Source organism: Vanellus vanellus (assembly GCF_965231255.1).
Source record: "Vanellus vanellus genome assembly, chromosome: 1".
Lineage (NCBI taxonomy): Eukaryota > Metazoa > Chordata > Aves > Charadriiformes > Charadriidae > Vanellus > Vanellus vanellus.
The window spans coordinates 126811682-126827987 of NC_138905.1; positions in this window are offsets into that span (position 1 = coordinate 126811682).

The window sequence follows — 16306 nt, forward strand, 5'->3', positions numbered from 1 at the left end:
TGAAGCACTGCTTGTGTTTTAGGTCCCATCTGACACTAAGGTCATTTCCAGAGGACAGGAACAAGGCCTTGGATATAGCCATCATAAACACAGGATTGTCACCGTGGTTGTATCAACAGTGCTGGTCCCAGCCCTGTACCAGGCTGTGCACAAGCCCAGGACGGGAATCCAACCACACTCCTTCCCCCCAGTGAAGGCTGCCCCTTCTGTCATGAGCAAGCACTGGAAGAGTTGTCCGGACATTCAAACAGTTCTCCTACTCCAAACAGGCATTCTCCTTGGCACGACTTTGAAGTATTATGTATATCAACTAATGTCTGCCACAGCTGATGCAGAACATCCTTTTCTTTGTAACTAGAGGGGCGATACGGTGGTTGCAGTGGGATCCCAGTGCATTTTTGTGGTTCACATTACCCGAAGGCTGAGAGACATACCTCTAGGCAAAAGCACAGTTCAAGAGCTGGCAAAGACCAATCCCTGGAGCTGCAGGAGAAGAGAGGGGGACTACAGGGTACAGGGTCAGTGGAGGCAAAAGGGCATATTCCGGTGTAATGAAGCTGTAAAGGCTGACTGGTAAAACATGCCTAGCCCATCTACCCTGGCAGAACACCAGTGTAAGCTCCACCAGTTCAGCTGGGAGGGAGGTGAGGACTTCCTTAGAGGCAGCACGACAAAGACATGACACCAAAGCTGTCCTTTTGTGAACCTGATGCAAGATGCAGCAAAACCATTTTATACAGGTCCTGCTGAAAGGACAGCTGTATATGTTCATATCACAGCACTCTCACAAAAAAAGAAGGAAAGGAGAGCTATGGGAACAGTACTTCTCCCAAATTTTGGGTTGCTGCGCTTTTTATTTTATGAACAAAGTGATAAAGACATAGTAATACAAATAAAAAATGTAAAATATGACTTTGGTTTGACCTAAAGAGGATATGGGATACAGACAATAAATAAAATATTTCTGAAACTACGGAATAAATCTAGCTCTGGGAATTCTCAGGGAGGGGAAAAAAGCATTCATAAAAATTCACTCCTCTCTGAGCTGCAGCCCTGAACCTCCCATGCACTAGATGGGAGACACTGATAAATCTAGGAGGCCATATGTGCCAACCAGCTCATATGTTTTCAGTGAGCAATGACAGGGAGCCAAATTGCTTTATTCCGATTAGTGAAGGTCCTCTGACTGCAAAATACACTGTGTGAAAAAAATATTGAGTTTTAGTTCGCTGACACATCAATTTAAGAGAATTATTGCTCTCACATAGAGGCCAAAACATGTATCTCCCTTCATATATGTGCAGTAAAAACTAATTGTCAACTTTTATGTTGACAATTTTAGGGGCGAAAGGGGAGGGATGGCAGCGGTACCTCTCCGACCTGCAGCAGCATGTTCTGACTCTCATGTGTTATCTCAGTGGTAAACTACTGGAATTTTGTTTTATTCCTAAAGACAAACCAAGCTCTCCATAAACAGCATAAGCATGACTCGCACGTTTTTAGCTGTCTTTTCTCTAAAGAAGTTTCTGGAAAGCTATTTCATCCAGCTTCTTAGCCATAAAGTCTCACAGATGGCAAAAGAGACCACTAATGAAATCCACGACTAGACCGTCTCCTGCTGCGGCTTAAATCTTGCTTGCTTTACTCACAGAAGTAATTTGGGGGGGGGGGGGGGAAGGGGGAGGAGGCTGGATGCCAAGGTGCTTGGGATATGTGGTCATTTCAGGGCCCCATCCAGGCGGGTTTTAAGCCCTGTCATGTGCTGGAGCTGATTCAATTATGCTATTTCCTGATTTGCCATGATGCTCCCCTCGCTCAGAGGAAGGGGGGGGCAGCGAGTCCTACGCACGTTAATACCACTCAGACAATAGGCATGCGAAATTGATGTTCATGCAATATCTTTAAGTCTCCAGAGGTTTGTATTTTAGCTATTGTACGAAACGCTTCGCTTTCATTGCCTCTCTCCTTCACCTTTGTTTCCCAGCTCACCGTCTCATCTTCCGCCTTGGCTGGGGCTCCTGCCTGCTGTGGGTTTCTTCATTGCATATTCAGGAGATCTACCGGTGCAAAGCAACTCATTTTCAGCACCTGAAATTCGCACCGTGAAGGCAGAAATAATCAAATATTTTGAAAAAAACTGGCGAAGCGAAACACTGCGCATTAATTATTGTGATAGTTATAGGATAATAACTAATTATTAATTATGCTTTCCAGCAATTCCTGCCTAGTATTTGTTGAAATCTTCGGCTCGGCAGTGAGATTTGTAGTAATTCTTCTAATGCAGCACTTTACAATAAAAATATATAGCATGCTCCCATTTTTGCTGCAATGTTTTTCTCTGTGATAGAACAGGCACTGGTCTTTCCCTAGGATGAGAAAAGAAGAATTTACACAGCTTACTGCTCTGGCACTACCTGTGCCAAAACCAGAGAAAGAAAGAGAGAGAGAAAACAAAAATGGGGGTTTCTAATCCCAGCTTCCTCCTACCCCCAGTCATTTCGCCACTTCTCCATTTTCGCATGACAGACTGCCTTTGATTTGCTTTCAAAATGAAGGCCCAGCTGACAGACAACTCTAAGAACAAAGAGGCCCAAAGAGGAGAGAGGGATTTGGGGAGGTGCTGGACACGGGGGAGGAGGGGGGTGGCTGGTGCCCCCGCAGGGGGAACAGGAGGGTTGAGGAGGCCGAGGGACGGGCAGCGCTGCACACGGGCAATAGGAAAATGAGAGATAACGGCAGGGAAGAGGGACGGAAATGAAGGGGAAAATGAAAAACGAGGAAAGGTGAGGGCAGCGCGTGGAGGGATACACGGGGTGCCTCGTTGGCTGGCCAAAGCGAGGAAACGCAGAGGGGCAGGATGCCCTGCGGGCATGAAGGAACAGCCGGGCCAAGCGGGGCTCCTCCTGTGCCTGCCAAGGCTGAGCGCTGAGCCACAGGGCTTGGTTAGTTCCAGAAAGAAAGTATGAAAAGGACTTCAGAAAACTTCTTGCACCTTTCTGCTGTACTTGAAAAGTGACCACTGATGTGGGGGACACACTCTCAGCAGCACGCTGCTCATGGTTGGGAGCGCAGGGGAAGCACAAGGGTTCCTCCAGGCCACCCAGCGATTCTGCCCTTGTGCCCAGGGCTGCCAGGCCAGTGCTTCCTTCTCTGGGGTCCCTCTAAGGACACAGGTCTCAAACTGGGGACAGGTCACCCAGCAGAGCAGGCACAGAGCTGAGGATGGGGAAGAGAAGGGGAGAGGCGCTGGGGAAACACTACCAAGCCTTCACCTCTCCTCCAGGCTCTCCCAACTCTGGCGGCTGTTGGCTTTGTGTTACTGGAAGACAGAGGAGAGCAGGACCAAAGGCTGCAGCTGGGGTGGAGGTGTACCTTCCTTGTGAGGGCTGGCTCGTCCTCCTCATCTGCTCAGCTGCACGGGGACGGGAACAAAGCCATGGCTGACATTAATGCATTTGATTTCCCCTGGGGAAAGTCCAGCCCTGCTGGCTAGGATGGGGTTGAGAAGGAGCAGCCCCCCAGGTCCCCCAGCACAGGAACCATGGAAGTGTGGCAGTGAGACAGGGAGCTGGGGAGGAAAATGGGAGGGGACAAACCCGCAGCGAGGAAGAGACAGGGTGTGAAAACCTGCCAGTGAGGAGATTTGTGGGACAGCTGTGGAGAAGACTTTGCTGTGCTTTGGGATGCAGCAATACTTTTGCTGCGCACTAGACAACATGGGTTGGTCCATCCAGGGGAGACTGGAAGGAGCTGGAAGCAGACTGGCAAGTGTTTGGGATCGACCAATGCATATCAGAAAAGCATGCATGGGAGGAAGCTAAAGTACTGCAAGATAAAAAAGAAAAAAAAATTAAATAGTTTTAAAGCCACTACTTGACATAGCTAAACAGCGTTCAAGCATTCAGACCTTAACAGCACTAACAGAAAGTGAAATTTCTTAATGACAGCATTTCCTACACAGTCCTTCATCTGTATCAGAGATGCATAACAGGAGCTGGGCAATCTAATGGAGATTAACTGCTCAAAAGAAATAAAAAAACACAACACTTCCACACGGCACTGGCTGCTGCCTCAGCTCCCCATCCCCTGGCAGCTTCCCAAACACACCAGTTCATACCATGAATGCTGAATTGGAAAAGCTGAAGGGCAGAGCTCCCGTGGAAACCACAGGGAGGGAGCATACATGAAGAAAAAGCTTTCTGCATGACAGGATTTAAACTGGAAGATACTTCTACTGGGGAAATAGCCCCACATACCAAGACTGAGCCAGGAAAAAATGGCCTCGCTAGAGTGTTGTTGATTAATCCCATCGTGATCCAAAGAAGCAGCAATTTGCTGCTTAATTGTATCCAGCCACAAAAAGGAAAGAAAAATAATGAAAAAAGAAACAGTAAGAGAGCATTTCCTCACTACATCTAGCTCAGCTTTTTAAAATTTGTGTTTGTGGTGACTTACTCCTCATGCAGAGTGTAGGTATTTATTTAAATAATAGATAGATACCTACCTCCAGGTACAGAATCTGGCGTGCTACAAAGTATGTAAACAAATTAAAGCTGGGCTCAGTGCCCAGATAAGAAAGCTCACCAAAACCAAACAAGCCAACCCCAAAAGCTCAGGTCTTGGCAAAAGAGTCGTCCCAAAATAATGTATGAGGTATGAGAGTAGAAAGCTGTAATGCACCTGACTGGAAATGTCTGATTAGTAGTATTACATCAGCCTACATGTCAAGGCTTCCTTATGATAAGCCCTGTACAATAATATAGTGAGAGATGGTCCTTGCTGCCTACAAAGAAGAGGCAGTCAAGTCACGAGAGAGGAATCTGAGATTCAAAGAAGATATGGGATTTGGCCTAAGTTGCATGCAGAGCTAGATCAGCCTCAGACTGCTTTCCTCCCAGTCCCAAATTCGGAGGTTACATCACTGCAGAGATCCATGGCTTGTCTCTTGAAATCTGGCATGGTATATCAAATGTAAGCCTGACCTTCCTTCTCTGACCTCATATCGTGTCTTCAAAGTCAGGGAAAGGAAATTCAGGGTTGAAGTCTGAAGCTGTTAAGGACAGGGTTGGGAGGACATGAAAAAAAGACTGTAGAAGAGATGTCTAGTTTGAGAAAAATCATCCAGCAAGGACAATCCTGTATCTATCTCATTTGCCTGGGAAGGACATGACAAAGCAGCAGTCACTCAACAGCCTCAGGCCTGGATAATTAAAACCTTTATATAATATCAGGTAAAAGTAAACAGTCTTTCTGTGGCATACTGAATTTAGTCCCCACCCCCCTCCCCCCCCTTGCAGGTTGTAGGTTTTTTTCTTTTCCAGAGCATCTTGAACAGATAATCAGAGCGTGCTGACATTCAGCAGTAATCAATTAGCACCTACTTTAGATTAAATTGAGAATATGTAAATTGGGCTCCTCATCAGGCACCACAGTCAACATTTCAGAGACACTCACCATGCTCTGAACATATCAAACAGATGAAATGCAGAAGTTGTTCCAAATCCTACTCCAAAAAGAGAGGCTGGGTGGGCTATACCAGCCATTTAAGATTATTTTTTTTAACCTTATTAGCTTGTGTTAAATTAGCCCCTACAATTCTTTTGCCAACCTGAGGCAAACCTGACCTTTTTTATGGAGTTACTTGCATATATAATATGACAAACCACACCACTTACAAATTAACACAAGGAGCCAGACCCCTAAAGGGTGCATTACAGCGTTCCCCTGGGTTCTCCTTTGGTCCTTCTTGCAGTGAAAACAGTCATGACCAGGTGTCAAGAGCTCATGCTGGTCCTGGCAATGGGATAATTCCACTTGGTTTCATAAAAAGACAAGGATAATCCTTGGTGTCATCCCACCCCCTGTGCCACAGCATCCATGCCTACTGGTTAGCTAAGTTTCTGCTGGACCCAGCCCAGAAGTCCTACATTGGTGCATGTTCAACAGAAAAGGCTTTCAGGAACCACTTCCTTCTTCAAACACTGAGCAAGGAGCTTGGCTATAACAGTATAATTATTCTTACCGTTAGGATTTTTTTCCTGAGCAAGAAGCTTGGCTACAACAGTATAATTATTCTTATCGTTGGGATTTTTTTCCTGTCTTCATAGCAAACTTTCCATCAGACCCTGTCTTGGGTCAGTCTGCCTGACCTCTCGCTATAAATTAAAAATGCTGATTCTTTACCACCTCACTTTCACAGCATCCACCCGCAGCTGATCACATTTGGAGAAAGAGACAATAACTGGACCCCACCTAAAGTGGATATTGTAGATGGTGCTCGTTAAAAAGAGCATCTAACCTGTGTGAGGATGAAGGAAAGCACGGATGTGTTAAAAATACATATACTTGAGTGGGTTTTTTATATGCTTTTTGTCTCTAGAGATCACCATCTTATACAGAAGGGCTTTTCTTCTGGCCTCTGAATGCATGTGATTGCCATGACTATAGGGGTTTTGCATTTCATTCTAACTCAACAAAAGCCCTATGCTTCAGCCTCGCCTCCTCTTCTCTTCTCCCCCCCCCCCGCCCCCCCCAAGGTGAGATTGTTTCTCTAGAGACCAGTTTGTCATTTTGCTGGAACGTATTCCATTTACATAACTCATCAGGCATTAGCAAAAATGTACCCCTCAAACCAAGCCACACACACACATATATATATCCATATAAAGCTGTCATATTGCGCCTACAATAGCATAACAATGTACAGCAGATAGATTATACTTGTCTCACAGTTTGTTTTTGTGATTAGCAGGCGCGATGCAGGCCCAATAGATATTAGCATGTCCGGAAAGCACTCACAATAAATTGCAGAGCTACTAATAATTTAGATATTTTTATGACTGTTCAGCGGTGGCTAATTTCGTCTAATAAAATCCCATTAAGTTGCTGCCTGGTCCTTTTCCTTCCTCCAAGTCCCCGAACGGGACTTATATGCTAATTGCAACCAGTATATGCTAATTAGACCTCATTTCCATTTCTTAAAGAGATAAGCACTGCCTTGTGCCAACCAATCATTAAAACGTCCCACCTTTGCCGCAACCTTTCAGTCTGGCTCACACAGAGGTGCGATAAAGCATCGCTCTCCGCTCCGCGCAGCCCCGGAGTGTCAGGGGACGGGGAGGGGGTGTCCTTGAGAAGGGGGGGTATCATTGAGAAGGGGGGGGGGGGGGGGGGGGATGCGCTGCTCCTCCTGGGAGCACGGCCAGCCGGTGCTGGGGGGGGGGGGGGCTGTCCGTCCGGGGCTCCGCCGGCCACGGGGGGACACGCCGAGCTCTTCCTGCCCTTGCCGCCTTTTGGATCGTCGTTGGGGCATTTCCAAGGCTCTCGGTAGGCGAGTGGAAAAACAAGCGAGCCCGGGCTGACGGCGGGTTTCGAGCCCGCGGCTCCTCTTCCCTCTCCTCCCCCGGAGGAGGAGGAGGAGCAGCCCGCTCTTCGCCGCACGCCCCGGCTCCGGCGGCTCTCCATCACGCCCAGCCCACGCGGGCTCATTAGAGCTTCGGAGAAGCAATCAAGAGTTTATCATGCTTGAAGGGGCGGCGAGTCTCCTCCTTGCGCTGCCTAATGCGGCTCCGCGGCACTGCAATGTAGCCGGAATGAGACCCGTGTTAAAGACCGGTTAGCGGAGAGAGAGAGCGCAAGAGCACAGGAGAGCACCGCTCGGGTTTCGTTTTTTTTTTTTTTTTGTGTGTTTTTTTTTGTTTGTTTTGTTTGCTTGGTTTGGGTTTTTTTTTTGTTTGTTTGTTTTTTTTTTTAGTTTTTGTTTGTTTGTTGTTTGTTTATATATATCTATATATCTATCTCTATATATGTATATCACAAAGTGCCTTTTTCAACTGCTGGCTGCGGTATCGCACGCTTTGCTCTAGGGAGGGTGACCTTCAAATCCCCGCGACGAGACGCGTCAAGATTTTGAGGCTGAATACATAAGAGTCGAGGCAAATTCCGCGCTGTGCGCGACGCCGGCAGCCTGGCTTCGTGGTGTCGGGACCAGCGCCTGAGCTCGTCCGCCCTGGGGTGAAAGCCCACCAGGGAAGAAATCGCTCCACGGGAGTTAGGAGGGCAGCTCACAAGTTCCACGGGTGTAAATTCAGAGCAGTGCCACCGGCACGGCGCGACTCAACAGGGGGTTTAGGCGAGTAGTTTATCAGCACATACTTCTCCCTATAAAAGGCGCTTCTTGAAATCACTTTAAAATGACACTTCCTCTCTGCCCTCCCCAGAAAGCTAATTGTAACGTTTTACTATTCGAAAAAGACAATTGCAAAGTCAAAGGAGCTGGGAACATTAGCGATGCCATTGTTCGAAAAAGAAGCAGCCTTGAAACATCATTTGCAAATCTATTCATTATTCTGAAATGCTAAATGCAACAAGAGCGGGTTTAGCATCTGTCTGCTAACTCCCTCCCTTATTATTACCCAGTGGAAGAAGAAGAACACGGACAGGCAGAGATTACTTCAGGACACCCGAACGCTGCAGATGTGAAGGGTTCCCAAAACATGCAGAACCCCCTGCCCTCACCCCAGACAGGGCGCTTCACGTCTCATCTTTGCGCTGCGCTTGACAAATGAGGGTAGACCGGCTTCTTATTTTCGTGGGTAAAATGAATCCCCGATGTTGTCTCCTGGAGCTCAGCGATGTTACGCCAGGGATGAATTTGCCCACGTATGCCTCACACTAATGCAATTCTCCCCATAACCAAAATCATTATCCGCGTGATTTCCACTCCACCTTTCTTATCTCTGCCCTCTGTACACACACACACACACACACTCACTCACACGCACACTCTTTTTCACCGGCATGTCAGTCACAGCTATCTATGCAAGAGGACTGAACTTCATTCCTCAGTGTCTCCAGAGAGGTCAACAAACGGCAGATGCAAATATATGGCAGGTTGCTGGAATTCTCTGTCTGGGGCAATAGGACAAAAGGGCAGCGTTCCCTTTGGTGGTGGTACCAGGGCAACCATCCGCCCAAGGTAACATTTAATCAGAAGATGGAGAGGGGTGGGGGGGAAGCAGAGGGGAGAACTGGCAGCTATCCAGTGTAAGATAGCCTGTAGCGGTATCAGCTGCACACTGATGCCGCGAGGGAGTGTCAACAGCGGCAGCAGAAGCAGCACAGAGATGCTCGTATAAGATGGAAGGAGAGGGAAAGGGCGTGTGAGGCGAAAATCCATCAATATGTAAAAATTATCACAAAGGCTACTTTCTTTCAGTAAAATTAAATGGACTGGAGGGGGACTCCTGAAGAGCTGATCTTTCTATTGCTTGCACATCTTTCTTTATACCTCTCCCTTCTGCTATTACTGATTATTTAACTCTGTAGCTGCACTTTAACTTTAGAAAGAGCTCCAGGATACAGTCGGTTTGAAGGAGGCCATACAAAATAAAATTTTATATTTTATTGCATTGTATTGTTCAGCATTTTAAAGAGGTAAATTAATCACTAAACTGCTGTTCTGCGCTTTAAACTACCAGCTGTTCGGTGCTCTGAATTACAAGATTTATCCTTCAGGATTTTTTTTAATCATTTTTTTCCACCTTTCGTATAAAGACTTTATAGGGAAATAAGAACATGCTGGGGAGCGGAGGAGGGGATTAAGAGACAAAGAATCACACCGTGCTTTGGTCTTCATCCCACATCAGATGACTTGGTGACAGCCCTTCCCCTGTGGGCTTTACAGCTTAATTACCTGGATTGTGGGCTTTCCCATTTCCACTCCTTCCAATCACCCTTAGACTTTATAAGTATTTAGACCATCTCTCTTCGTCTGTTGAGTTTTCTTTTTACCCTGGCAGCTGTAGTGTTAAACACACACAAAAGGCCTTTGGTAAGCCCTCATCACTGTGATCTGTGCTTAAATCAAACAACACCAAGTCTGACCACAGCAGGGACCTTTTTTCATTACAGGTAGAAGTGCAGCAATAAAAAGAAATCCGGGGGGGGGGTGGCGGTGGTGGTGTTTGCAAATGCCCTCCAAGGTGTCCACAAGCCCCCTCCCTTCAAGAGAGTGTGCAGGGCTGATGTATGGGGGAAAGTGAGGATGGTGAAGCAGTGATTCTATGCATTCAAATTCTCATCTTTTCCTTTACCTCTTCTGAGTCACTTCTCTGCACTTTTCCTTGAAGCATGGTTTTGAGCCCCGGGTTAAGTGGCACGAGCCATCTGACCCTTCCCCTTTCTATACATCTGGCTGGTGGCAGCTCAGCTACAGTGTGTGCTTAAAGCATCTGCACTGTGCTCAGAAAGAGCTGAGCTCAGGGTTTCTGCTGGGAAATGATGCCAGCATCAATTCCCAACCCATCCAAATGGGGTGTCGAGGCCTGAGCTACAGCACAAAGTGTGGCTGGGCTCTGCTCTCCACACAGCGGACAGGATAGGCAAACCCAGAATCCTCTTTGCAACTCCAGCATTGCTTCTTCAGCCATTCTGCCTCCACCAGTTTCTCTCTCATTTGCTTCTGTGTTACACTGGAGAAGACGACTTCTGCAGAGTGGGACATGAGAGGGAGGAGACCAAGGCTCTGTCTCGGCACTGCTGCTAACCCTTAGCAAATTACACTGCTCTGCTCCAGTTTGGCCTCTCCTTTGTAAAACTGAGTTAGCATTGCCAGCCTATTCTTGTGAAGCGCAAAGGCTAGATGGAAAGTCCTCATACAAGTTCTAAGACTGGGCTGAATGTTCTGCTACATAACAGAGATAGCCCCCCTCCCCCAAATACAACCTGCATCCTATATGACAGGTGAGGATGGAAATGGAATGCTTACAACATGTCTGGTAGAGCAAATATAGGAGATAGAAGTCTCTTGATAGGGTCAGGAGACATCACACAGGCTTTCTGAGTACGAGTTTGGTAGTAGGTCTAGGATTATCACTAAGACATTCCCTTCAGATACCAGTGAAAAGCCCCAAGTCTCAACCACTGCCTTTTGAATCTCCTCTTACCCAGAGCTACAGTTCTCCTCCTCTTCAGCCAGAGAGGTGGTAACTGCTTGAGTCCAGAGCCTGAGTGACCATTGCTGTGAAGACCCAGAGCTTCCTGAGGGCAACATCACCTCCTCCCACCATTTCTCAAAGCATCTTGTGGCCAAAAGCTAGGGATGCTCTCTGCTTTTGTAGTATCTGCCCATACATCCTTCCCATGCACATCCCCAGAAAACTTCACATGCTGGTTTCTTCATACCTGCATAGAGCATCCTTCTAGTCATCTTCTCAACCTTTTCTGTAGTTAGATCCAAACCTGCGATTTTCCCCCTTCTGTTGCTCTGAAAGGGCTCAGAGGCTTCACTTTTGAATGGTACTTGACCGTGCAGCTATGCCAGTGTTGTTAATTTCATTAAAACATTCTAATTGAGAATGGGATGCACAGCCTCTCATGAGCAGCGTGATGGCTCAGCAGACAGGCACAGGCACTGGGCCCAACAAAATGACTACACAACAAGCCAGAGGAATGCTGAAGGGAGTACACATTTCTCTGAGATAACTGAGATAACCGTTCTCCCTGGTCTCACCATTACACACCCAGCCATTTTCAGGAAAAAAAGAGCATTTGGGAACAATGCAGATCATTATGTCACATCTACCTGAAACCAAGACAAAGAAGAAATAAAAGACATTATCAGTTCTTCCATGTGTTAGAAATGTATATTAAACACAATCTACTACATTTAGTTAACATAATTAAACATAATCTATTCAGGAGGATCTTTATTTGCTTTAGACTGGGTGACCACACAGCCCAGGTTGGCCTGGGAGAACATGGACCATCCCAAAGAAAATCTTTGGCATGTTCATTTGTCTTGGATATTCATCAAGGCAAAAAAAGCTACCCCTTTTTCAAGAGCACTACAGATATGGGCTGTTGACCCCTTACCCCCAGGCTAACTCATTTATTAAGAACTGAGCTAAAATGGTTATTGAGAAGAAGGAGAAAGTATTGCAATGGCCCCTGCTTCTCCAGCCCTCTGTTATGTGGGAATTTAGCGCAGCACCCGTGTCTACTACATCCTCTAAAATACCCTCAAACACGTAGCTACATCCCTTAAAATACCCCCGAAAACCAAGCAACTCACTATCAGGGATACCACTAAGACCACAGCCCCGCCCTGGTAGACTCCAGATAAACACACAATAAGAACCTGTCTTCCCTCAAATTCTTACAATTCAAAGAGAAGTACACAAATCACTAACAAACAATAACAGGTAAAGTGGGGGAGAGGAGGTGTCAGCGTAGAAAACGATGAGCTCAGCATACTTCACTCTTACCCCACTATCAGAAGGCTCTTAGGATTCCTACTGTCTCAAAGGGTGTGTATAAGCTTAGACAAGAGAAAGCACCACTCCCCAAATGCTGGAAGAGCATTCCTTAGATGGTGCCTTGTGCAAATCAGGGTGATAAAAGCAGGTCTTGGTGAGAGGTATAGAAAGGGGTGTGAGGGTAGGCAGGAGGAGAGCCTTGGGCATGACTGGAAAGAGCAATTTCAGTGATTCATGAGGACAGTATGTCATGAACTGTGTACTATAATGCAAGTCAGTAGGTTACTTGGTCACTCCAAAACCATTGCAGAAAAGCTAGCCTTCATCTCAGCATGCTCTGAATTTTAAGTAATCCCCCTGCAAATGATTTGAAGCATCTCTAAAGTGTTCAGATGCAGAAAGCTTGGTGAACTGAAGCATGGAGATAATGCAGAAAGTTTTAAGATAACTTATTAATCTTGAAAATGTCTATGTGATGAGCTTGTTATCACTATGCTTTTTAAACCTTTGATGAGGTAAATCAAAATATATCAGTTCAAAAAGAGTTTGCCACGCTGATAAAAAAATCTCATGACATTTCAGTTTCCAAATCTTTCCCCTCCTCTGTGTTACTAGCAAGTTTAGACCGGTTTCACAGCCATTTGGAAACATTGCCTATAATTATTAACTTCAATTAAAGGAAGGAAGATAATCAAACTTTGTAGAAAATTTATATCAACTTCCCTAACATTTGGAAAAATCTCCGAAAGATATGCATCTAAACATGCTATGGTTCCTACTGTAATGTTGCCTTGGAGAAAGCAGATTTAAAAGATCAGTAAACAGTTTCATATGCTACAACCACATGTGCAGTATAAAGTTGATTGTGGTACTAACTCTGGGCTCAACAAGGCATTATATGAAAGATCAAGGGCCCGATTCTCCATCGTTTGCTTCTTGTGCAGTCAGGTACAATGCTTCAAGTCTTACTACATCATCCTCTGCATTTTTTATAGCTACTCTGCACAAGAATAAACCAGTCTTTCTTAAATTTCTGTGTGTATGAGTGTTGTGCATTGTGCAGCAGTAGAGCCTACCGTGTCCTGTGAAGGCTAACGTAGCAGGTTGGTGTGCTAAAAAAACCCGATTGCTGCACTGTAATGGAGTCTTTTATGGACTTTATGGAGCCCTTCAAAGCACCAAGCCTAGCGTAATCCCCAGATAACATAGTTTGACTTCCCTAACCATCACCTGAAGAATTTGGAGGCCATCAACAACCAAATTTCCCAAGAAACAAAGCAGTGGAGATTTTGCACATGATAGTACAGCAATGAAACAGTGAAGGCACCAGTGGACATCAAGGCGTATCAGAAAATTCAGTCTGGAGCATCTTCTGGCTGTTGATGTGGTTGTTCGTATGAAGAGATGATGCGTAGCCAAAGCCTGGCACCAGCTTCCCATTGGATACGCATATTTAGAAAACAAGTGCAGCAGAAAAAAAATACAAAAAGTCTTCCAAAAGAACCTTATTCATGGTGATATAAATATAGAGATGTGAGAAGTTACGCAGAGAAGCAAGCAAATCACTAGAATTACTCAAAGGAAACCTGGAGAAATCCTTGAGTGAGCTGCGCTAGTAAACAAGAAAAGACTGGAGCTCACCAGCAGTGAGAACAGTATTCAGAAACTCTCAAAGCTTACTCCTTTTTCTCTGCTTAACCCAAAGAAAGATCTGGAAATAAAGCACTGGATGTCCATGATATGGCCAAGTGCTCTGTTCCCTGGGGGGCGGGAATAGAGGTGGGAGATTTCTGACTTAGGCAGTGGACCTGACTACCTCAACTTGGGATATGGAGAACATATTGCACACACATATAAGAGATTTACCATATCCATCCACAGACTGTTGTTCCCTACACAGATGGTGTTTATCACCTGAATTTGCTTCAGAATTTTTTCCTGGGGAATTATTGAATAATCAACTTCTCTCTCACATAATCCCTTCCTTATTATCCAAGGCAAAACCTGCTGGATCTAATAGAAGACCTGCACACACAGGGCAAATAACGTTCATCACAATTGAACAGAAGTAATTCTTTCTTTAAATCTCGGATGCTACACTCCACAAAGGCATTTTTTTTTTTAATCTAATGCCACACCAAAATCTGGTCAGATGAGAAGTGGAATTGGCCTGATACTGAATTTTAGAGAATTAAGAAACCACAACTCCCCTGATCAAACAGATTTCACAAGAAAGAAACCCCACCAGCTTTGCCCATCCTAGATCCCAAAATGAAAACCTGAACATAATGCATATTCATGATAGAGGAAGGAATAATATGGTCTTATTGAATGCACTCTGGGAACAGGTATAGAGGAAGAGAATAATAAAACAATATGAATTCTGGATTATAGTCAGTTGAAGATTTACGTGCAATTTAAAATCAGATTGGATAGCAACCTGAATGAGATGTACTAACACACGATAACATCATAATATGCTGCATGGGATATTTTTCTGAAGAGTTTTCTCAAGCCACGAGTGTTGAGGGAGTGAAGGGGAGCTCAGCACAGCTTATCCAGATCAACATCTCTCTTCAAGACTGACAATGAGATTTTTAACAAAACCATTAGTCATTTGATTGAAGGCAATTTGACCGAAATTGATTCCCCCTGATCCAAAGGAATTAATTTCAAACACTGCAGGGTGTTTTCATGTAACATGAAAGAGCTCCTTTTGTGCTGCATGAGATTCAGACCCCACAGATCTGCTTTTCTGCAGCTCCCATCTGTGCATGGAAAATCCTTGACAGTTAGTCGTCCGGATATTTAATGTTTCAGAGAAATAATTTATTACAGGGCTCTGGCACCTTTCCTATAACCATGTAGCAACAAACACATGCCACCCATGCTGTTAATTACTCTGCTTTCAGGAAGACATAAGAAAAGGGCTGCAGAAAGAAAGAAAAACACATAGGGTCGTATTTACGTATATATGATTTTAATTCTGATGGTACACTGCTTTCTTGTTTGGTTGGTAACTGGAGCATCCTTAAGACATTTGGCAAACTATAATTCCCTCTGATTTGTACTGTTTTGACTGCATTACCCTGAACTGATATCGCTATGAAGAAAGAATCAAGCTCTAGGTCAGGGATCCCAGACTGTTGAAAGCCCATCAGTACAGCTGTCTGTCCCACCTTGGATCGATGCATGACTTGCCACAGAGCAGGGACGTGGTGGATGACCAAGGACAACGACAGCAGCAGTTGCCACAGAAACTGCCATAAGGAGAACGCAGCGTGTGTGGATCCTGGGGCTCCCTGTCCCAACTCCTATAATTTAGGACATGGCACAACTAAGCTCACCCTCAGAAGCTGACAGCTATGTTAAAGTGTCCTTTTCTGCCCAAATCAGCTGTTAACTTGGTAGTTTGGGTACTGCTGGGGAAGGTGTGGATTTGAGCCACTTTGGCAGAGCCTTGTGAGTGAAGGGTAGCCTATTGAACCAGCAGGCTATTGTATAGGAGGCACCTGCCCCTGTCACCCTCCCCTGCCAAGTCTTAAAAGAAAAGTAAGGTTTCCACTCCATTGTGTTTGGTTCCTACATGCCAGATGTGCCGGGACAATACTTAGCAGCATAGATGTCTCTGGGGAAATAAGCACTAAATGCAAAGTTGCTGGGTTAAAGATGGGATAGGTGTCACTCTGCTCAGCTTTCTCAGGACTGAGGCGTTTCTGGGCATGAGTAGATGCACAGTTTCAGCAGATTGAGGAGTATTAAAGTAAAAAGTTTATGACATACAAGATGAGGTGGACACCTTCAGGTATGCAGCTTTGCACTTAGGCACCTATATTGCAGTTATATGCCATATTATGCGCATAGGTCCTTTTGGGGATCAGTCCTCTGCACCTTCTTGGTTTCTTTCACCTTCTTGGTTTCTTTCACATTCTGTTTTCACAGAGGACAGAAGCTTTCAAGAATGTTTCCGATACAACCTGCATAAAGAATTAATTGCCTTTTGAGAATACTTTCATTCTTTCCTTCCGTCCTCATTGCAGAATTTTATA